This window comes from Herpailurus yagouaroundi, unplaced genomic scaffold (assembly GCF_014898765.1).
Source record: "Herpailurus yagouaroundi ecotype Mexico unplaced genomic scaffold, PumYag 160, whole genome shotgun sequence".
Taxonomy (NCBI): Eukaryota; Metazoa; Chordata; class Mammalia; order Carnivora; family Felidae; genus Herpailurus; species Herpailurus yagouaroundi.
This window is the reverse complement of record NW_024412401.1, coordinates 48514707-48536261: the sequence shown is the minus strand read 5'-3', so window position 1 is coordinate 48536261 and position 21555 is coordinate 48514707. Positions and strand designations below refer to the sequence as shown.

General features: G+C 42.7%; 1 long non-coding RNA gene across 1 annotated transcript in view; it reads right to left on the bottom strand.

Moving 5' to 3' along the window:
• The window catches only part of LOC121034454 (uncharacterized), a 59171-nt gene extending 38665 nt beyond the window's left edge, over positions 1-20506 (bottom strand). Inside the window, exon 1 of the long non-coding RNA XR_005792433.1 lies at positions 20443-20506. This is a non-coding gene — a long non-coding RNA (uncharacterized LOC121034454). The remainder of the gene's footprint in view (positions 1-20442) is intronic.
• Between the last annotated feature and the right edge of the window lie 1049 nt (positions 20507-21555).

Here is a 21555-nt window from a genome sequence, read left to right as displayed (position 1 = left end):
CAGAGATGCTTTGCACCTGCTCATGGTGGGGTCACTGCCTTCTCAGACCTACCTATATGTGACTCTGTAAGAGGCTCCTCCCCAGACCCCCAGGGAGGGCTCTTGGGATGGCTGGGGTTCTCTCTACAGCTTCCATGTTTTACTCATCCTGTGTACTGCTCCCACCTGACCGGCTTGCCCAGTTGAGTTCTCCACAGGACAGGACACTACACTGGACCAGCTTTAGCCTTGACTCCATCCAGACTGCAGGTCTCTGGAGCCTATGGATTCAGATCTGTGTCTATCGAGACATACTCTTAGCAGACAGACCTCAGATAAGCCACAGTCTTCAACCAAGAAGATTTAAATACCCTTCCTGAGACATTGGGCCCTTCTAACTTGCCTTGGGCCAGGTGCTGGCCACAGCACCTCCTGGCTTAGTGTTCCTCACCCCATATCACACCAGCATGGCCTCTGAGACCCAGCCATCTTCCAAAGTGCATCCCAAGAGCTGTCTATACCACTAGATAGAAATAATTCCATCTCCCTAGAATGCTCTATATTGAGCAGAACCACTTTGATGAGCCATTTGGAGTGGGGGGTGACACTCCAAAGGGCATGGTCTTGCTCACTTGCCTTTTAGGGAATCTGGGCCCTGTTACCCAGAGGGCCCTTGGCTTCTCTGAGCACACGGTGAGTGAAGGAATAACAAGGCTGGAGAGAGAAACGGGGGCAGAGCTGAATCATCTATACCCAAGGGGCCACAGAAAGCAGAAGTTTGTGATGGGCTGGGGCTGAGGGAGAGAACCTCAGCAGGCTGGCCACCAGGAGAGGAACAGGGAAATAACCCCCATGAAAGCAATAGCCCAGGAGGGGCTTGGGGCTCACCACGGGCTGGGTGGTACATCATCCTCTCCCACAGTGCCTAAAAATACTCATAACATTCTTCATGAATGCTTTTGTTTCAGGGCCCGCATGGAGCTGAATTCTGCAATCAGGCTGGCATGGGGCACAAAGAAGAGAAGCAGGTGCGGGAGAATGAAGGGACGACCACACCTCAGTTACCTGCTTGATGGGTTGTTCTTTCGACGCAGTACCTGATTGGCTCCAGTTACATAAAATGGCAGACTATCTTTTCAGTGGGTTTAAGCTGGCACGTGCAGCAGGTTATGTCGGTGCCTTGCCCACATGCCCAAAGCATTCACCATTAGGTGCCGAATGTTGCTCACTGCACCTGCAACTTCTGCCTGGGGGATCTTCTGCCTGTGTAAGCACACTTGACCCAAATGCAGGGCAAGCTGGAGGATCTAGAGGGTTCTTGCCCCTGGAAGCAGTTCTGGACCAATGATGAAGGAGGCTTCGATGCACAAATACCCAAGCTGTCCCATCTTTTGGTTGGGGCAACTCTGAGGCACATTCCATAATGTCCCTGAGGCTCCCCGGCAGAACCTTCTCTAGTTGCCCGTCGTGGTAACCTGTTGGACAACTCACCTTTGTCAGCTTTCGGCTGTGTTCCCTTTCCCTCCCCTACTCTCTTATGGGTGTTTCCTGGGATCACTTCCCAGACAGACTGGGAAATCCTTGTTCTGAAATCCTTCTCAGGTTCTACTTGTGGAGGAACCCACACCAAGACAAGTCTACTTCTTAGCAGATTATACAACTGGTATAATCTTCACGATGGTTCTCTAGCTGGAGGGTTACCTATGGCTGGTGGTCAACACCAGTCAAGATGTGGCTTTCCAGGTCCTCTGTCAACCAACAAGGTACCATACAGCTGGCCCCAAAGGACAGACTTTCCCGATCTGCTGTCACCCCATTTCCTTCTCCGGGCCCAGATCTTGGGGTCTAGACCTTTCTGCAAAGGAACATCTGTTGTGCAGAACAGCTGAGATGCTTCCCTCCCTGCCCCCCACTGAGGAGGAGGTAGTTCTAAGTTAGCTTTTTCTCATAAACGGTTCTCAGATGGAAGAAAAGCAGCTGTCGCTGAAGCCACGTCAATCTGAGTGGTAAAAGGTTTGGGCAAAAACATATTTTATTGTTCTTGCTGTCAGAAACATAAAGATTTAAGGGGCATGTGACTCGGTAATTGCTGTGGACTTTTTTTTCCCTTGACAATAAACATAAAACTTAAAACTGTATTAAAATCATTTGACAATTTTTATGCTCAAAGAGCCCAGAATGAATAATGGGGGTTTTTTTGCATCTAAAATGCACTCTCTCGTCAACCTATAAAACTGTCAGAAATAAATTCATCAAAAGCAGATTATATAATTAAAAGTCGCTATTTGTGTCCCTGCTCGGTTGGGATTGAAGTTGTTTGTTTGTCTCTCTTTCTCCCTCGTCCTCCTTTTTAAAATTAAAAAAATTTTTTTTAAGTTCTAGATGATGCCAAACTCAAGCTGGGTGGCTCTGTCTGGGGGAGGTGATAATATAAGGGCTTCCCTCCATAAGCCCAAATTTCCTGTTCCAGCCAGTCCCCCACCAAATCCTAATCTCAGCCCATGACATGACTCACCCCGATCTGTGCAGTTTGGGGATGAGCTAAAGAAGGAAACACCCCACACTGGGAGAGAGGACGTAGTAGACGCCTCTGGCACACAGTCACCCCTCGTTCCCTCCTGCGCACACTGGAGGATTACTCCTCCCGGCAGCTAGGCTGGTCTACCTCGCTGCTCTACCCAATGGGCTGCGAGCACACATGGTGTGTACCACCGCTGGGCCGAAGCATTTAAGTGCCGGTTTCAAAAAAATTTTTTTTTTCAACGTTTATTTATTTTTGGGACAGAGAGAGACAGAGCATGAACGGGGGAGGGGCAGAGAGAGAGGGAGACACAGAATCGGAAACAGGCTCCAGGCTCTGAGCCATCAGCCCAGAGCCTGACGCGGGGCTCGGACCGCGAGATCGTGACCTGGCTGAAGTCGGACGCTTAACCGACTGCGCCACCCAGGCGCCCCTAAGTGCCGGTTTCAAATCCTCGAGCATTTTCTAACTCTGCACGGTGACTGTGGATGGATGTCCCCACGTGCACAGCTAGGGAGGGGGAAGCGTCCAGCACGCGGGATCCCTTAGTCACTGCATGGAGGACGCCGCCGTGGAGAGTCACCCAAACCAACAATGAGCTCTGTAAATGAAGCCACCAAGATTTGGAGGTCCGTTGGTGACCTCAGTACAACCGAACGAATCCTGTTTTAAAATGTGGGTTTGATTATTATTTAGGTAAGCGAGGCCAAAAGATCAGGAGCTGACTGCCACTGAACACGGTATGTCATACGCAGAGATCCCAACAGGAGGAGGCATGCCACACCACAAGGGGCCACACAGGGAAGCACCTGGGTAAGGCAGGAGGTAGAGGGAGCAAGGGAAATGTGGACTAGTCTTTATGGTGGTTTCCATGAGAAGAAATGGGGGGGGGGCAAGGTAAACAGACTTAGGATTGGCTAGTATGAATAAATTCAGCAGACTCTGGGGCACAGCACGTGTCCCTAGTCACCTGGTACCTGTTCTGGGGTGATCAGGGTGAATGGATAGTGGCCCCCCCGACTGTCAGAGCCCCATAAAGGAGGTGGTTGGGGTGTGGGCTCTGGACTGTGTGGTCTTCATCTGAGAGGTGGCTCCCAGGAGAGGTGTCCACTATCTCTAGGAATTACCTGAACCTCCAGCACCAACTAGGCTTCAAGATGTCAAAGCATCAGAATACAGAAAGTAAAAGGCACGGTTAATACTGACGAAAAAAGGGGGATTATTGTAATGTTCTAACAGAGAAAGGACTAAATGCTAACGCTGCTGGGCCAAGGAATACTGACTGGGTAAGAAAACAGAAGGGGGCACACTGTGGGTGGAGATGTGGAGGTGAAGGGAGCAGAAAGAAAATTTGGGGGTGGTAAAGAGAGCAGAATGGTGGAGCTTAGGGGGCCAGTGGAAGAAAGGCAGCGCACAGTCAGCAGGGACCTCATGTGGTAGCCTGGAGGTCAAGGTCTGGTTTTGGTCTTCCTCTGAGAAGCTGTGGGGCAGTGACCCAAGACTCTGGCCCCAAGGGAGGAACCCAGAAAGAAGTAATTAGCAGGAAGCTGGCTCCCCAGAGTTCTCTAAACTGGTGTCTGCTCACTCTGGAACCTCCCTCATCAGGCCAGAGTGCAGAAACTCCCACAATGGGTCCAGTCGTCCAGATGGACCTCCTCACCTTCAGAGCTCCCCTGGAGTTCCATAACTCACCGGCCTGTTCCCCAGGCAGGACGTGGGGCAGGAAGGACTGGGGGAGGTACCCAGGCCAGCCCCCAATCAGGCTCTATACAGCTACCTTCCTGTCGTTGGGTGCTAACTCTAGGGTCTCCCCACATATCCTACCCAGTGGGCTTAGCTGGGGTAAGGCCAAGGAGCAGGCCAGGCCTGGAGCCATGAAACAGGAGAGGAGATGCCAAGATGGGAAGATGAGGAGAAAGAGCAAAAGGAGAGCTGGGAGAAGAGGGAGGGGCCAAGTGATATTCTTCAAGCCTTTACTGTACTCCAGGAACTTCGAGTTCACTGCCACATATAATAGAGAAGCAAAGCCCCATTTCACAAACGAGAAAACTGAGGCTCAGAGAATCTCAGCAAGTAGTAGCAGCTTATCCAACATGTCACAGTCGTTCTAGTCTATCTGGGGAAAAGTGTGTGCTTACAAAGCAAAACATCAGGGTGACTGGAATATTTGGTCTCAAATGAGTCAGAGAAGTGGGGACATGGGGATTTAACTCTCAACTCTGAGCAACTGGAGGGGACCCTCTGGCTCTGGAGGCCCCCAGGCTCTGCTGCCTTCCCCCTTAAGGATGGGATGTTTCTGTGTGCCTTTCTTATCATGCTAGAGAAGAATCCTTCTATTTTTATTTTGCTAAGAGAGGTTTTCTATGAAATGGATGCTGAATGTTATCAAATGCCTTTTTATCATCCCTGGTTTTTCCCTTTTGGCCTATTAATATGATGAATTATATTAATAGAGTTCCCAAAATAGAACTGTCCTTGCTTTCCAATAATATACCCTACCTGGTCATTGTGGAATAGTCATTTAATATATTGCTAGATTCAATTTGCTAATATTTTATTTAAGATGTTTGCATCTATATTTGTAAATGAGATTTGCCTGCAGCCTTCTTCTTTGTGCTATCTTTTGTCAGGTTTATTTAGCTTTGTAAATGAGTTGAAAGAGCTTCTGGTTCTGGAAATACTGTGGACCAGATAGCCCAAAAACCTCCCCACCATAAATACCTAGAAATACTCAATACAATATAACAAATACTGGAACTTACAGAAACATAGAGGCAATTTCCAGGAGCAAGACATAAAGTGGGAACTAAAAAGCCAGAAAGGTAAGCATGTGAGCTGTCATGGCAGTTGACCAGAGAAAGGCAAGAGAGGAAGCTGATGCTCACGTGGGGACAGGAGACAAAGCTTCGGGTCTGAGTTCGAAACAGGATTTGGGTTGTATAGACCAACAATAATAATGAATTTGGGAGGTAGAAAAATAAGGCGGGACTAAAATACTAGACAAGTATCACATGTAATCCAAGAGACGTATCTGTTAAGAGTTAAAATGTTTAAGGTCTTGAGAGAGGAGGGTCATTATTATTGATTAGCCTTAATATTTGTTAAGTCAAGTATTAATGTGAACAAGTTAAAGGGAAGTTTCTAATGCATACTGTTCTCCAATAAAAAAAAAAAAAGAGTGAGGGCTCCTTGGAGTAATGGCTGATTGTAGGACTAGGGGAGGAAATATATAAAATGGGCTTGGAGTACCTTGTAAGGGCAGAGAGTAAAAAAAGTGCTGACACACACACGTGCACACGTGCACACGTGCACACGTGCACACACACACACACACACACACACACACAGGCAGAGATATGGATATGTGTATGAAAGGTACACAGGAACTAATGAATAAACTTGCAACAGCCACAGTTGAAACAACATGAGTAACAAAATAAATAAAGGAGTTTGGATCATACACAAAACATAAAATAAATACCAATTAACCCATACTTACATAAGTAAGTTATTGAATTAATAGACAATGGGAGAGAAGAGATGCATGCAGGAGAATTCCAAATAATTTATGCAGATATTCCGCCCTCAGAAAGGTAGAGTGTAACTACCCACTCCTTAAATGTGGGCTGCACAAAATGATTTCCTTCACATAGGGAATCTCTTCCAAAGAGTGAAGTGTGGAAATGGGGGGAAAAGAGTAACTTTACAGAGGAGAAACCTGACAAACACTACCTCAGGCAGATGATCAAGGTTAACATCAATAGGAATAAGACATGTTGATATCCTTGACACGACGAGATGCAGAAATGGCACACCGTCTGTGATTTGCCTCTCCTAAGTCCCTAACTCCAGTCTAGTGAGGGAAAAAAACTCACCAGACACATCCCACTGAAGGGATATTCTATAAAATAACTGACGAGTAATCCTTTTAAAAAACATTTTTAGGGGCGCCTGGGTGGCGCAGTCGGTTGAGCGTCCGACTTCAGCCAGGTCACGATCTCGCGGTCCGTGAGCTCGAGCCCCGCGTCGGGCTCTGGGCTGATGGCTCAGAGCCTGGAGCCTGTTTCCGATTCTGTGTCTCCCTCTCTCTCTGCCCCTCCCCCGTTCATGCTGTGTCTCTCTCTGTCTCAAAAATAAATAAAACGTTAAAAAAAATTAAAAAAAAAACATTTTTAATGTTTATTTTTGAGAGAGAGCAAGAGAGAGTGTGCATGCAAGCGGGGGAGGGGCAGGGGGAAAGAGACACACAGAACGTGAAGCAGGCTCCAGGCTCCGAGCTGTCAGCACAGAGCACAACACAGGGCCCGAACTCATGAACCCGCGAGCTCATGACCCGAGCCGAAGTCGGACACTCAACTGACTGAGCCACCCAGGCGCCCCTGACCAGTAATCCTTAAAACTGTCACCAACAGCAAAGAAAATCTGAGAACCTGTCACAGCGAAGAGGAACCTAAGGACACGTAAACATAATGTGGTAACCTGAATATGATTCTGGAATAGAAAAAGAACTTCAGCAGAGAATTTGAACAGATATTTTTCCAAAGAAGTCACACAGATGGCTAAGTGACACACGGAAACATGTTCAGCATCACTCATTACCAGCGAAATGCATATAAAACCACAGTGAGTTATCATTTCACACTTGTTAGAGTGGCCAGTATCAAAAAGACAAGAAGTAACAAGTGTTGGTGAGGATGTGGAGAAAAGGGAACCCTTGTGCGCCGTGGACGGGAATGTAAACTGGCACACCGCCTATGGAAGATGGTATGGAGTTTCCTCAGAAAATAAGAAATAAAACTACCACACGATCTAGCAATTCTACCTTTGGGTATTATCTGAAGAAAACAAAAGCGCTAACTCCAAAAGATACACGTACCTCTATGCCACTGCGGCATTATTTACAACAGCCAAGACACGGAAACAGCTTAAGTGCCCATCGGAAACAGCCTAAGTGTCCATTGATGGATGAGTGGATGAACGTTTGGCATGTATATATACAATGGAATAGCAGCCATAAAAAAGAATGGAATCTTGCCATTAGCAACAACATGGATTACCCCTGAGGGCATTATGCTAAGGGAAATAAGTCAGATACAGAAAGACAAAACTACCATATGATCTCACTTACATATAAAATCTAAAACAAAACAAACAACCCCCCTAAAAAAAAATCAAACTTACAGATGCAGAGAACAGACTGGCTGTTGCCAGAGGGGAATGAGTGGTACAGGTGGGTGAAATGGGAAAGGGAGGTCGAAAGGTACAAACTTCCAGTTATACAGTAAGTCATGGGGACGCAATGTATGGCACGGTGACTATAGTTAATAATACTGTATTGCATATTTGAAAGTTGCTAAGAGAGTAAATCTTAAAAGTCCTCATCACAAGAAGGGGTGCTTGTCTGGCCCAGTCAGAAGAGCATGCAACTCTTATCTTGGGGTCATTAGTTCAAGCTCCACGTTGGGTGCAGAGGTCACGAAAGCAAAATAAATAAACTTGAGAAAAACAAGTTCTCATCACAAGAAAAAATGTGTTTTGTAATTATGTATGGTGATGGATGGTAACTGGGCTTACTGTGAAGATCATTTTGAAATGTGTACAAATATTAGGGCTCCTGGGTGGCTCAGTTGGTTGGGCGACCGACTTCGGCTCAGGTCATGATCTCACAGTTTGTGAGTTCAAGTCGCGCATCGGGCTCTGTGGTGACAACTCAGAGCCTGGAGCCTGCTTCCGATTCTGTGTCTCCCCCTCTCTGGCCCTCCCCTGCTCACGCTCTGTGTCTCTCTATCTCTCAATAATAAATAAATGTTAAAAAAAATTTAAAAAAAATTAAATCATTATGCTGTATATCCAAACTAATACAATGTTATATGTCAATCATACCTCAATAAAAAATTAAGAAATAAAAATACTTGTTGAATCCCTGGAAAACACAATCAATTCTACTGGTTAAGTACCATTATCTTACTTCTTCCTCATAAAAATGTGAACAATAAAAACTGCTACAATTTGTAAAAAAAACAAACAAAAAAACTTTAGGTAAAATCCAAGGCAATATGAGTAAATATGTATGTTAGGGTCGATACTACTTCATTGACTGTAACAAACAAGCCATATTAACAATAAAAAGAATTGATTGTGGGGCATACCAGAACCTCTGTTCTATCTTTACAATTTTTCTGTAAGTTTGAGACTATTCTAAAATTAAAAGTTTATTTTCAAAAAGTGAAAGGTCACACCCTAAGACTAAAATTAGAATGTAGAAGGGGAAAAAGGGAGTATAAAATTCAATCAATCCAAAAATAAGCAATTCTAAAATTAAAAGTTTATTTTCAAAAAGTGAAAGGTCACACCCTAAGACTAAAATTAGAATGTAGAAGGGGAAAAAGGGAGTATAAAATTCAATCAATCCAAAAATAAGCAAATTAAAAGTATGGCTTACAAAAGGTACAAAATAGTTATTAAAAAACTAAATATGGACCTTTTGCGGCTTGTAATAATTGTAAGTGGACTAAAACTATTCAGTTAAAAATTAGGGGTGCCTGGGTGGCGCAGTCAGTTAAGCGTCCAACTTCAGCCAGGTCACGATCTCGCGGTCCGTGAGTTCGAGCCCCACGTTGGGCTCTGGGCTGATGGCTCAGAGCCTGGAGCCTGTTTCCGATTCTGTGTCTCCCTCTCTCTCTGCCCCTCCCCCGTTCATGCTCTGTCTCTCTCTGTCCCAAGAATAAATAAACGTTGAAAAAAAAAATTATATTTTTCAGATTGAGTTTTAAAAATCAAAATCTAGTTATTTGTGAATAAAAAAATTGAAAATAAAGGGACAGAAAAATTATACCAACTAACAGCTGAGGTAGCTCTATTAATATCAGGGGGAAAAAACAGACTCTAAGACAAAAATCATGATTAACTCAAAAGAGTATCAACAGTATATGATGATGAAAAGAACACCTCACCTGTAATATATAATAGTTATGTCATTATTATGTATACACTTAACATCATACTCTCACAAAATACATAAAAATGTAATAGATTATTTTTAAAACTGATAAATCCAATATCATAGTGGAAAATTTTATACAAACTCAAACAATAATTTACAGATGAAGCAGACAAAACATTTTTAAGACTACAGAACATTTGAATAAGACAATTAACACACTTGACAATATAATGAACAAACAATTATAGAAAACCTATTCTTTTTGACCATATAAGTTTTGCAAAAATGACAGATACCAGGCCATGAAGTATCTCTCCACAAGTTCCAAAGTCTTACTACCATACATACCATCTTTTCTGACCACAATGCAATTAAATTAGAATAAAAAGATAAAGAATGACATTCTGTGTTACAGTACAGCTGTAAATAACTTATGGATCAAAAAAGAATAATTATCGATGATTCAAATAGTATATATCAAAGCTTGTGGGGTCCTGCTAAAGTAGTACCTGAAGGTTAGATTTATATTAGACCAGGAGAATGAAAATTAATAAGCTAAGCACCCAAATCACAAAATTATAAAAAGAATAGAGCAACCCAAAGAAAGAAAAATAAATAAAATAATAAGGATAGGAGCTGAAAATAATCAAATTTAAAAACAAATAACGATAAAATCAACAAAACCAAAAGCTATTAATAAGAAAAAGAAAAGACACTAATATGTAATAGGAATTAACAAAGAAAAAAATACAGAGAAAATGGTGATTTTAAAAATCACAGGGGTGCCTGGGTGGCTCAGTCGATTAAGCGTCCGACTTCAGCTCAGGTCACGATCTCACAGTTCATGAGTTTGAGCCCCGCAGGGCTCTGTGCTGACAGCTCAGAGCCTGGAGTTTGCTTCAGATCTGTGTCTCTCTCTCTCTGTCTGCCCCTCCCTTGCTCACACTCTGTCTCTCTCTCTCTCTCTAAAAAATAAACATAAAAAATTTTCAAAAAATATCACAAAAGGATCTTTTGAACAACTTTATGCCAATAAAATTGAAAACCTAGTTCAAAATGGCTAACTTCAGAGAAAATCTAACTTACCAAAATTGTCTCAAGGAGAATTAGAAACTCTGAAGAGACTCATATTCGTTAAAGAATTGAATCCTTAATATAAAATCTAACTGCACCTCTACCCAAAAAACCCCACCAGGCCCAGATGGTAACAGTCAACTTCTACCAAACATTCAACAAACAAACAATCAAGGGTTGGGGCATCAACCCTCCATTCCGTGGAAAATCCACATAACTTCTGACCTCTCCCACCAAAACTTAACTGCTAATAGCCTACTGTTGACGAGAAGCCTTACTGATAATATAAACAGCTGATTAATATGTATTTTTTGTGTTATACATATTATATAATGTATACTTACAATAAAGTAAGCCATAAAGGAGAAAATGTTAAGAAAATCATAAGGAAGAGAAAATACATTTAGAGTACTGTATGTATTTGTTTAAAAATCTACGTATAGGTGGACCTATGCAGTTCAAACTCATGTTGTTTAGTCAAAGGTCAACTGTATTACGGACTCACCAGAAAAACAGAGCCAGCAAATCATACACACACACACACACACACACACACACACACACAACACACACACAAACACACGTATATATGTGAAAGAGAGAGAGGGAGAGAGAGGGAGAGAGAGAGAGCAAGGGAGAGAGAAAGGGAGTGGGGGGAGGGAGGGAGGGAGGGAAGAGGGAGAGAGGGAATATGCCTGGCGAAATATTTGGGTAACCCATGGACCAGTCAGGTTGACACATAAAATTAACCATCACATTAGTCTTAAACTATCTCAAAAAACAGAAGAGTTACTGTTTCCCAACTTTTTCTAGGAGGCTGGTAATATCTTAATTCAAAAACAAGAGACAATGACAGTATGATAAAGGAAAATAGGACTGTATCTCATAAACACAGAAACACAAATCCTGAATGAAATATTAATAGACAAAATCCAGCATTATATATAAAAAAGACAAAGCTGGATTTAATTTATTATGAGGGAATCTATGTAGCTCATTACATTAATATATTAACAGAGAAAAACCATAAAACTATTTCAACATATATAGAAAAAAAGTATTTGATAAAGTTCAATACCCATTCATGGGGGCAACACTCTTAGCAAGAAAGGAATACAGAAGACATAGAGAAACTACCAAAAACCTACAGCAAACATGCTACTTAGTGGTGAAATGTTAAAGCCATTCCTTTCAAAATCAGGAGTAAGACAAAAATACCCTTTATTACAATTTATTTAACAGTGTATTGGAATTTAAGGATCACACAATCAGACAACAATAAGAACTGAAAGAAAGAAACAAAACTTAATTGCTGGCGATATGATTGTCCAGTCTGTCCAACAGAATCTATACACAAATAATTGGAGTATGTAGAAAGGGTGAGCAAAGTTGCTTAAGACAAGACCAATATACTAAAGTGATCTTACCCATATTTCAATTTCATGCTCTGTTAACAATTCAAATTTTTTAATAGTTAAAAATGTTTCATCATGGTAAAAAACATATAAAATTAACCATCTTAACCCTTTTTACAGTTGAGTATGTTAAGCATATTCATACTGTTGTGCAACAGATCTCCAGAACATTTCATCTTGCAAAACTGAAATTCTATACCCATTAAACAACTCCTATTTTACCTTTTCCCTCAGCCCATTGGCAACCACCATTCCACTTCCTGTCTCTCTGAATTTGACTACTGTAGGTATCTCATGTAAGTGGAATCAGACGGTACTTGCCATTTTTTGTGACTGGCTTATTTCACTTAGCATAATGTCCTCAAGGTTCATCCGTGTTGTCAGAATCTCCTTCCTCCTTAAGGTCGAACACGTATGTATTTGCCACATTTTGTTCATCACTCATCTGTCAATGAACATCTGGGTTGCTTCCACCTCTTGGCTGTTGTCAATAATGCTGCTACATATCTCTTTGAGATCTATTTTCAATTCTTTCGGGTATATACCCAGAAGTGGGACTGCTGGATTCAAATGGTAATTCAACTTTTTGAAGAACTGCCATACTGTTTTCCATAATGGCTACACCATTTTACACTGTCGCCAACAGGGCACAGGGTTCCAATTTCTCCATATCCTTGCCAATGCTTGTTATTTTGTTTTGGCAGGGGTTTTTGACAGTATCTTTCTAAACGGTTGTGAGGTGGTATCCCACTGTCGTTCTGATTTGCATGTGTCTAATGATTAGTGATGCGGAGCATCTTTTTCATATCCTGTTGGTCATCAATTTTTTTTATCTTAAAATAACCACTATTGCACAAAACCTACAAGGTACCTAAAAATACATCTATTAAGAGATGTGTCAGAATTTTATAGAGAAAGTTTCAAAGATTATTGAAAGAGTCAAAAAAGACCTTCCTGAATAAATGTATCATCTCATACATGGGGAGGCTCAGTATTATACAGTCTCCTAAACTGATATGTAGATTCACTACAATCCAATCAAAATCCCAACAGAATTGCCATGGAGTTTGTACACTGATTAGTATCCAGAATATTCAAGGAAGTCACAAACTCATAAGAAGTTTTCCTTCCTTTTTATACTCTGGTATAAATTAAATGACCCAGAAAGTATCTCTGCTTGGTTCTGGGAAAAAAAACAAACAACCAAGAACAACAACAAAAACAAACAAACAAAAAAAACAACACCTTATAAAACCCATTGGGCAAAGTGATTTTAACTATATTCTAAATTTCTTCCTTGAATATTACTTATATTTTATGTTTTGCTTTAGTTTATATTTTCCTAGAATATAGTTTGTTTTGGCATTTTCAAATTTATTCATGTAATATTCCTGAGTTGGGTGCTTACCCCATTTATTTTTATTCTTTCTCAGTAAAAGCAGTTAAGGCTGTGAATCATCCTGCTAGTACAGGAATAGCTGCATCCCATAAGTGTTAATGTGCAGTTCTGTCACTGTCTCATTTTCCAAGTATTCTGAAACTGTAGTCTGGTTTCCTATCTCACAAAAAAACCACAATTATTTAGCAGAGTAATTTTTCATCTCCAAGATGTTTGTCTTTTTCTCCTTGTAATTAATTTCTACTTTTATTGTACTGAGGTCAGAAAAATGTGACCTATACAATTTCTCCATTTGGGGAAGTACAGAGTCTTCTTTCTGGCTTAATGATCAATTTTTTTTAAGTGTTTTGTGGACTAGGGCTATGGTTAATCGATTTCATATCACACATTTCTACTATAGATGGCACCTTTAACTTCTACTAAACTCCTGTACATATTTGACTCTAACTTTGCTTTCTCATCTACTGGCCTCTCTCTTCATGTACCACAATAGCATTGTTTTAGTTATGGAGGACTTTAATGGCTATTGGATTAGCACCCCTCATGATACTTCTTTCTAAGTTCTTGTAGTTATTCTTATTTATATTTTTTTCATGTGAATTTTATTTTATTTTATTTTTTTTTAAATTTTTTTTTTCAACGTTTATTTATTTTTGGGACAGAGAGAGAGACAGAGCATGAACAGGGGAGGGGCAGAGAGAGAGGGAGACACAGAATCGGAAACAGGCTCCAGGCTCTGAGCCATCAGCCCAGAGCCTGACGCGGGGCTCGAACTCACGGACCGCAAGATCGTGACCTGGTTGAAGTCGGACGCTTAACCGACTGCGCCACCCAGGCGCCCCTCATGTGAATTTTAAAATCAACTTGTCCATGGGGTGCCTGGGTGGCTCAGTCGGTTAAGCATCTGACTCTTGATTTTGGTTCAGGTCATGATCTCATGGTTTGAGAGACAGAGGCCCATGCTGGGCTTTGTGCTGACAGCACAGAATCTGCTTGGGATTCTCCCTCTCCCTCTATCTCTGACCCACGCTGCTTGTGCATGCACTCTCTCTCTCTCTCTCCCTCCCCCTAAATAAATAAATAAATGTTAAACAAATTTTAAAAAATCAACTTGTCCAGTTTTTTTTAAAGCATACTAATATTTTAACTTAGATTATCTTAAATTTATAAATTAACTTGGGGAGAAAACACCTCTTTATCATGCTAATCTTCCTATCCAAGAATACTGCATGTTTCCATCAATTCAAGTCTTCTTTAGATTTTTCAGAAGTATTTTAAGTTTTTCCCTCATAGGTTATACAAATATCCTGCCAAATTTATTCCTGGAATTTTTTTCCTGCTATTAGAAGTGAGGTCTTTTTTCTTCTATTATTTCTTCTAACTGGTTGGTCTTATGTACAAACAACAACAACAAAAATATGGCTGACTTCCACATAAGCTGTACCCCACCACCTTGTTGAATTCTGTTCATAGTAAAACTGAGGGCTGATGGGGGGTGGGAGGGAGGGGAGGGTGGGTGATGGGTACTGAAGAGGGCATCTTTTGGGACGAGCACTGGGTGTTGCATGGAAACCAATTTGACAATAAATTTCATATATTTAAAAAAAAAGAATTCTGTTTATAGTAGTTTTAAATTCGATTCCCTTGTGATTTCTAAATATTTGAACATATTGTCTGCAAATAACATTGTTTGACTTGTATTTCCATTTTCTTTCTTTTCTTTTGGCTAGTACCTTCAGCTCAATGTTTAATAACAGTGTGATAGATAATTTTACCTTGCTCCTGATTTTAGTAGGGATACTTTTAGTGTTCCCTCATTAAGCATGATGCTGACTTTTGTGCCAAGACATATGTGCTTTATTATGTTAAGGAAGAATCCACCGATACCTATGTTATAAAGCATTTCTATCAAAGATGAATGCTGAACTTTTCCAAATGCCTGTTTAGTGTCTATAAAGAAGATAATATTAAGTTTTCTCCTTAGATCTAGATCTTAGATTACTACAATGAATGTATGTTTCCTAACACTGTACAATTTGTAGATTCATGAAATAAACTCCACTTGGTCATGATGTATTTTTCTTCTAATGTACTGTTAGGTTCAGTTTATTTAAGTTTTATTTAGGATTATTTGCACTGCTTTTCCTAAGTGACTATGTTCTCTTTTGTGTGAAATCTTTCTTGAATTTGGGTATTAATATTCTACTTGCTTTATTAACATAAATAGGAAGAAGTTCCTCTTAAAAACTCTGAAACAGTCTAGATAATATTGGAATTAATTATCAGTTCATTAGAGGGTTGGTAGAATTTCCCTGTGAGGCCATCTGGGTCTGGTGCTTTTTGAGGAGATCACTTTAGCTACTTTAACAAATGAAACTGTTTAGATTTTCTCTCTCTTCTTGGATGGAGTTTGATCATTTATACTTTAGGAAAAAAATTGCCAAATTCATCTAGATTTTTAAATATTTACATGAAGTTAAGCAAAGCACTTTACTGATTCTTGACTGTCCTGTCTGTGGTTATTTTTATCATTTTTGATTTTGTGTATTTACACTTTCTTGCCCTTTTTCTTAATTAGATTATTTTGTGGTTGATCTATCTTAATGGTTTCCTCCTGTAATTAGTTCTATATTTCTTATTAACTCATAATTTCTTCTTTTATACTTTACAAATTTCTTGATTTGCGGGGCGCCTGGGTGGCGCAGTCGGTTAAGCGTCCGACTTCAGCCAGGTCACGATCTCACGGTCCGGGAGTTCGAGCCCCGCGTCGGGCTCTGGGCTGATGGCTCAGGGCCTGGAGCCTGTTTCCGATTCTGTGTCTCCCTCTCTCTCTGCCCCTCCCCCGTTCATGCTCTGTCTCTCTCTGTCCCAAAAATAAATAAACGTTGAAAAAAAAAAAAAAACAACAAATTTCTTGATTTGCTCTCCTTTGGTTTATTTTTATTTTGTTGTACTTTTTCTAACTTATAAGAGATTTAATTTTCTTGTTTTCATCTTTCTTGTTTATTGATATCAATATTTAAGGCCTTTCCTCTGAGTATTACTTGAACCATTTCCTACAGATTCTGATATGTAGTTCACTGTCTTTATTTTCTAGATTTTCTGCAGTTTCTGCTTATATTTCCGCTTTGATCCAAGGGCTACAATAGAGTGTTTCAAAAATTTTTATGTGGTAGAGAACGATTGATTTGGGTGTTTTCCTTTTTATTTTCTCTTTAATTTCCAGTTGTAGTGCATCGAGGTAAAAGTTCTCCGATAACCATTCTCTTCTCTCTCATAGTTACAGAACCCTAACATTTAGCTAAGCACACAGTTTATTAGAATTAAAACTACATATCCCAGCCTCCCTTTCAGCTGGAGGTAGGTGATTAAAAGGGGTGTGAGGGGCACGCCCTGCTTTTATTATTTCTCCAATCTGCTGCTTGTTAACAAGGCCCCTTGCAGATGAAATTAACACCCTAAAAATGGCAGCGCAACAAGATAAAATAAGTCTGTGCTCTCGATAAATTCTTCAGAACTCTGGGAAACCTCATGGAGCAGAGTCCCCATGCAAACCTTGAATCACATACTTTTGTACTATCACATGAAAGAGAAGTATTTTTATATTACTGTTGTAGCCATTGTTGTCTCGGCCCTCTGCCTGGATACTTACAGGATTTTCCTTTAACCCCTGAAATTCAAATATTTCACCTGGCTAGAGGTCTCATTTCAGTAACTTCACCTAATGTTCAAAGGGCAGATTGATTTTATTATTTCTTTGACTATTGTTTGTTTTATTCTATTTATTAAGTCTTTTTTCAATGTAATCTTTCCACTAAGCTCACTCATCCCTTTATTCCTTTCTTCTGAATTAAAGGAAAAAAATTTGAAACCCATTTTCAAATCATGGATTCTGTTTTAATACAGTATTCAATCAATTTCCTGTCTTCATTGCCTTTTTAAATGCAGTTAATTGTGCCTTTTAGCTGAAAACAATGTTTTCCAGTATCAGAGTATACTTTTTCAGATATACAGTGTCCCCTTGAATCTCACTGGGCATACGAATTGGAGATTTTCTAAAGATTTCTGCTGACTCAGGCAGGAAGTTTGTCTCAAGGGGGAATATTTGCATCACTGTCTTTACTGTGAACTTCTGAGTCTTTTCACAGGCCCAGTGGTCTTCCTCTGTCCACGCATCCTCACCTTTGTCCCCCCGTGGCGGGTGAGATGAGAACACTGTGTTAGTCATCCAGGCCCAGACGAGGGAAACATTGGGGTTTGCTGAAGGGTCAGTGCTATTTTCTGGGTTTCGTTGCCTCAGGGGAGTAATAAGGTGAGATACCACGGCACACATGTCATGGGAACATCCGTGCTATGCCAGTGAACCTTGTCTTTGAAGTTCGGGTTACAACAAGTTGGCTGGGATGCTGCGACCCTACCTCTTGTGCAAAATGGGGTCCATAATAGCATGTTAGCCCTCAGCTGTGATGGGGGTTCACTGTGAGGTGGTGCATGTGACTCCCTTGGCCCAAGGTCTGGCACATGGAAGCCACACAATCGCAGGAAGCTCTAATGACTTCCAGGATGACTCTTCCTTCTCACATGGGGAATCCCACAAACGGCCAGCCCTCTCCCCAGACAGGTCCTTCTAGTATTAGTAGAAATTCTTCCAGTTTCTAATGCATCAGTGTCACTTTCCCCTGTGTTTCTGGTAGTATGTGTCCTCTCTGCTCCCCTATTTTACATCCTTGTAGTAATTTCAGGGGGATGGGGAGAGGGGAGGAAGCGGTTACACAGAAAGTCTTGGTTCACCATCTTGTTCCACAAGCCTAACAGTCCACGCCCCTTTCAGCTGGCTCAGCCCAGTCTTCCTGAGCCGCCAAACTTGGCTTCCTATCTTCCTGTGCCACAGGGTCCTCAGGTTTGAGACTATACAGCTTAGAGGAGAGGGTCCCCCTCTTGCAGCCCTGGCCCTGTAGGAGCCAAGCAACTGGGCCATCCCTGTCCTACTTCCTTCCCATCCTAGCCAAGCCAGGGACTGGGGAGGATTCACACACCATGATTCACACCATGATTAGGATTTTGCTTCACAGACCAGGAAGGTATTTTAAAGAGAGCTGAACAAAAGAAGTGATAGACAAAGATTTGCTACAAGACCATTTAGGCAGCAACGGGAAAGAGGAGAAGGTAAGACCCAGAGCAAGTCACCCAGAGAAAACCACCTCCACTAATCACTAACATTTGCGGGGCACACATTGCAGGCCAAGCACATGCATTCTATCTATTTACCCTCAGAACGATCCTGTGAGGCAGGACTTTTATTGTACCCATTTTACAAACAAAGGACCTAAGACTCAGAGAGAACCAATGCCTTGTCCAGGGTCACACAGCCAGCAAGTGGCTGATCTGGGGCTCTATGTATGTCAGATTCCCTAGTCTAGACTGACTCCTATTCCAATCAGCAAACCTTGACCAAATCTGTTTCTCACAACGGTCCCAACCATGTGTGGGACCCTTGGGAGAGGCATAGGGACCCATCACCCTCCAGCCCACTGCCAGCATCTCCAGGTTCCCTCCCTCCAAAGCTAAAGCTGGAACTCAGGGCATGGCCAGCCCAGGACCAACAGCACCCTCTCCCAGCTACTTGTGTTTCAGCCAGAACTGCAAGGAGCAGCAGCATTTCCCAGACGTGGAGCATACACCTGAGGGTTTTCTGATAACATCTGACTTAGCTTTTAATTATTAGGAAGTGACTGTTGATTTACACAGCCATATTTATCCAGCAAATTGCTAATTAATGCACTGAAAAATGCCAAGTGGTGTCAAATATTTGCTTTTATTTGCAGTACCAAAATATTTTTATTTTTGGTGAGGGGCAGAATTGAGGAGAAGGTGCTGAAGTGTTTAAACAAGGTATGTAAAGTTTAAGCTGAATATTAAACAGGGAGGAAGGCTGGGCTTTGTGGCTGGCTCTGGGGTGTTCTGTAGGCTGGGAGATCTCAGAGGTAGTGCAGAAAGCAGCACCCCCCCAAATCTCTTCTCAGAATATGCAGCTCTTGAGATGCGAAGGGCACGATTTAGCCACAGACAGGGACATGTGAGTGACCAGGCTCATCCTCCCTAAAACTCCCTACTTCCTCTTCCTGTGCATCATCATCACCTCCACCATCTCCTCTCCCTCCCTCCTCCACCTCCATCACCACCACCACCACCAGCTTCTCCTTTACCATTGACTCACTCATTCATTACATTTTATATACTGAATACATACTACATGCTAAACCTTACTCTGCTGCTGAGGAAATGAGCCCCTTGCTCATGAAGCTCACGCTGGATTCTGACCCCCCAGTCAGCAAGAAAATAAATAGACAAGAAAATTTCACAGGGTTCCACGTGCTATCAAGAAAATAAATCTGGAGAAGCAATGAGGAATAGTTACTTTGGATCGGTTGGTCGGGGTAGGTCCTTGTTAGAAGGAAAATGATATTTTAGCTGAATGACAGACAAGCCAGCCACATAAAGATATGGGGACAGCACTTTTCAGGGGCATGAACAGGAAACGCAAAGGCACTGAGACACGAAGGGATGTGGAGTCGGGGGAACCAACAAGTGTGGCCCGGAGCAGGAGAGGAGAGGAGGGAGAGGAGAGGATATCAGCAGGGAGGAGGCGCCCCAACAGCCTGGGGACAGTAGGCGCTGGGATTTTATTCTAATCTCAACGGGGAGCGTCAAGGAGCCCTGACAAAGCAGTGATGGGCTCTGGTTGGCTCTGGAAAGCTCTCTCTGGCCGCGGAGTGGAGAACCGGATCTCGAAAGGCCGATGCAGCTGTGATGCCTCCAGCTGCACGGAGGTGGGGAACAGGCCAGGGTGGGGACACGGAGACGGCAGAGGGGGGTTTCGGGGTGTGCTTGAGGTGGGTCCTACTCTTGTCACCGGGCCGGATATGGGGCTGCCCAGCGCCGGGAAAAACAGATTCGAGGTCTCGCCACCTCCCCTACCTTCTTCGCCGCCGTTTCCCGCAGCCACGCTTCACTGAGGATTTGCACACGGATACCTCCCTCACCAACTGGTCTGTCTCAAAATGACCGACAACACCACCAGGGAAGTAGCATCACGCCTCGTGGGACTTACCTGGCGCTGCCAATCCTGCCAGAAGACCGCGTCGAGCAGGAAACGGCTACTGCTCACCCAGGATCAGACGCGGGCAGGTGGAGAAAGCCGAACTGCGCCTGCGCACATCCGGGGCTACCGCGGGCCCCGCCTCCAGCCCGCCAGCGCCCTGGGTTGGAATGAACGACAGACACCTGGAAACTGTAAAGTGTGTCCGCTTCTGCTCTCGCCTTCCACCTCTGTTCCACCTCTGTTGAGATTGGCATATTACCCCATTTTACAGATCAGAAAAGCGGTCTCCCTGCACTTAACCTTGACTGGTCACAGCCTTTCTGAAGTGTGATCTCACAACATCCTTCCTCTGTCCCACAGGGTCTGGCTCTTCCCACGGTCTCCCTGCCCCATCTCCCACTGCCCTCCCTTCTTCCGGTGCCCAGAGCCTGCCACGCACTAATTCCAGAAGCTTCTTCCCTCCATCCCCTCTTGCCCAACTGCTCCTTCACCTAGCTGGCTCCCCACCTCTCCTCCAGGTCTCAGCTCAAAGCATCACTCCCCGGATGTCGACCTCACGGCACAAACTTTGTGACACTTGTAATTACCCAGCCACACTGTGCTGGATCATGACATTCATAATCCCTGGGAGGGTTGGAAAGGTTCACATCTGCCACCTTTCTCTCCCTCTTTACTGTAAGGGCAGCGGGCTTTACCCAACACACACCTGCATTGTGGTGTCCCTTTCCTCTCCAGTGAGGCAAATGTACTCTCAGACTCCAATAGGTACGGTCTCCCCAAAATCAGGCCTCGGGGCCAAGGGAGAAGAATGTGGGCATTTTGGAGTTCTGACTTTTGGCCTGGCGAGCGCCAGATACCCAGTCAGGCCTGGATTCTGAAGATCATTAAATGCCATATGACAAGAGGCCTCCCCACGACAAAGGGCAGAGGTAAGAGGTCCAAAGTTTTCTCGCTGGCCCTCTCTCCCTCTTCCTTTGTCCAGGAGGAGTAGAAAGTCATTGCAGGTTTGAGGCCTTCAGATTATAATACAAACCTCTCTCCATTACCCCATGCTCTGGATGAGTAGAATGGATCAAATACGGTATATTCATACCCTGGAATAGTACATGACCATGAAAAATG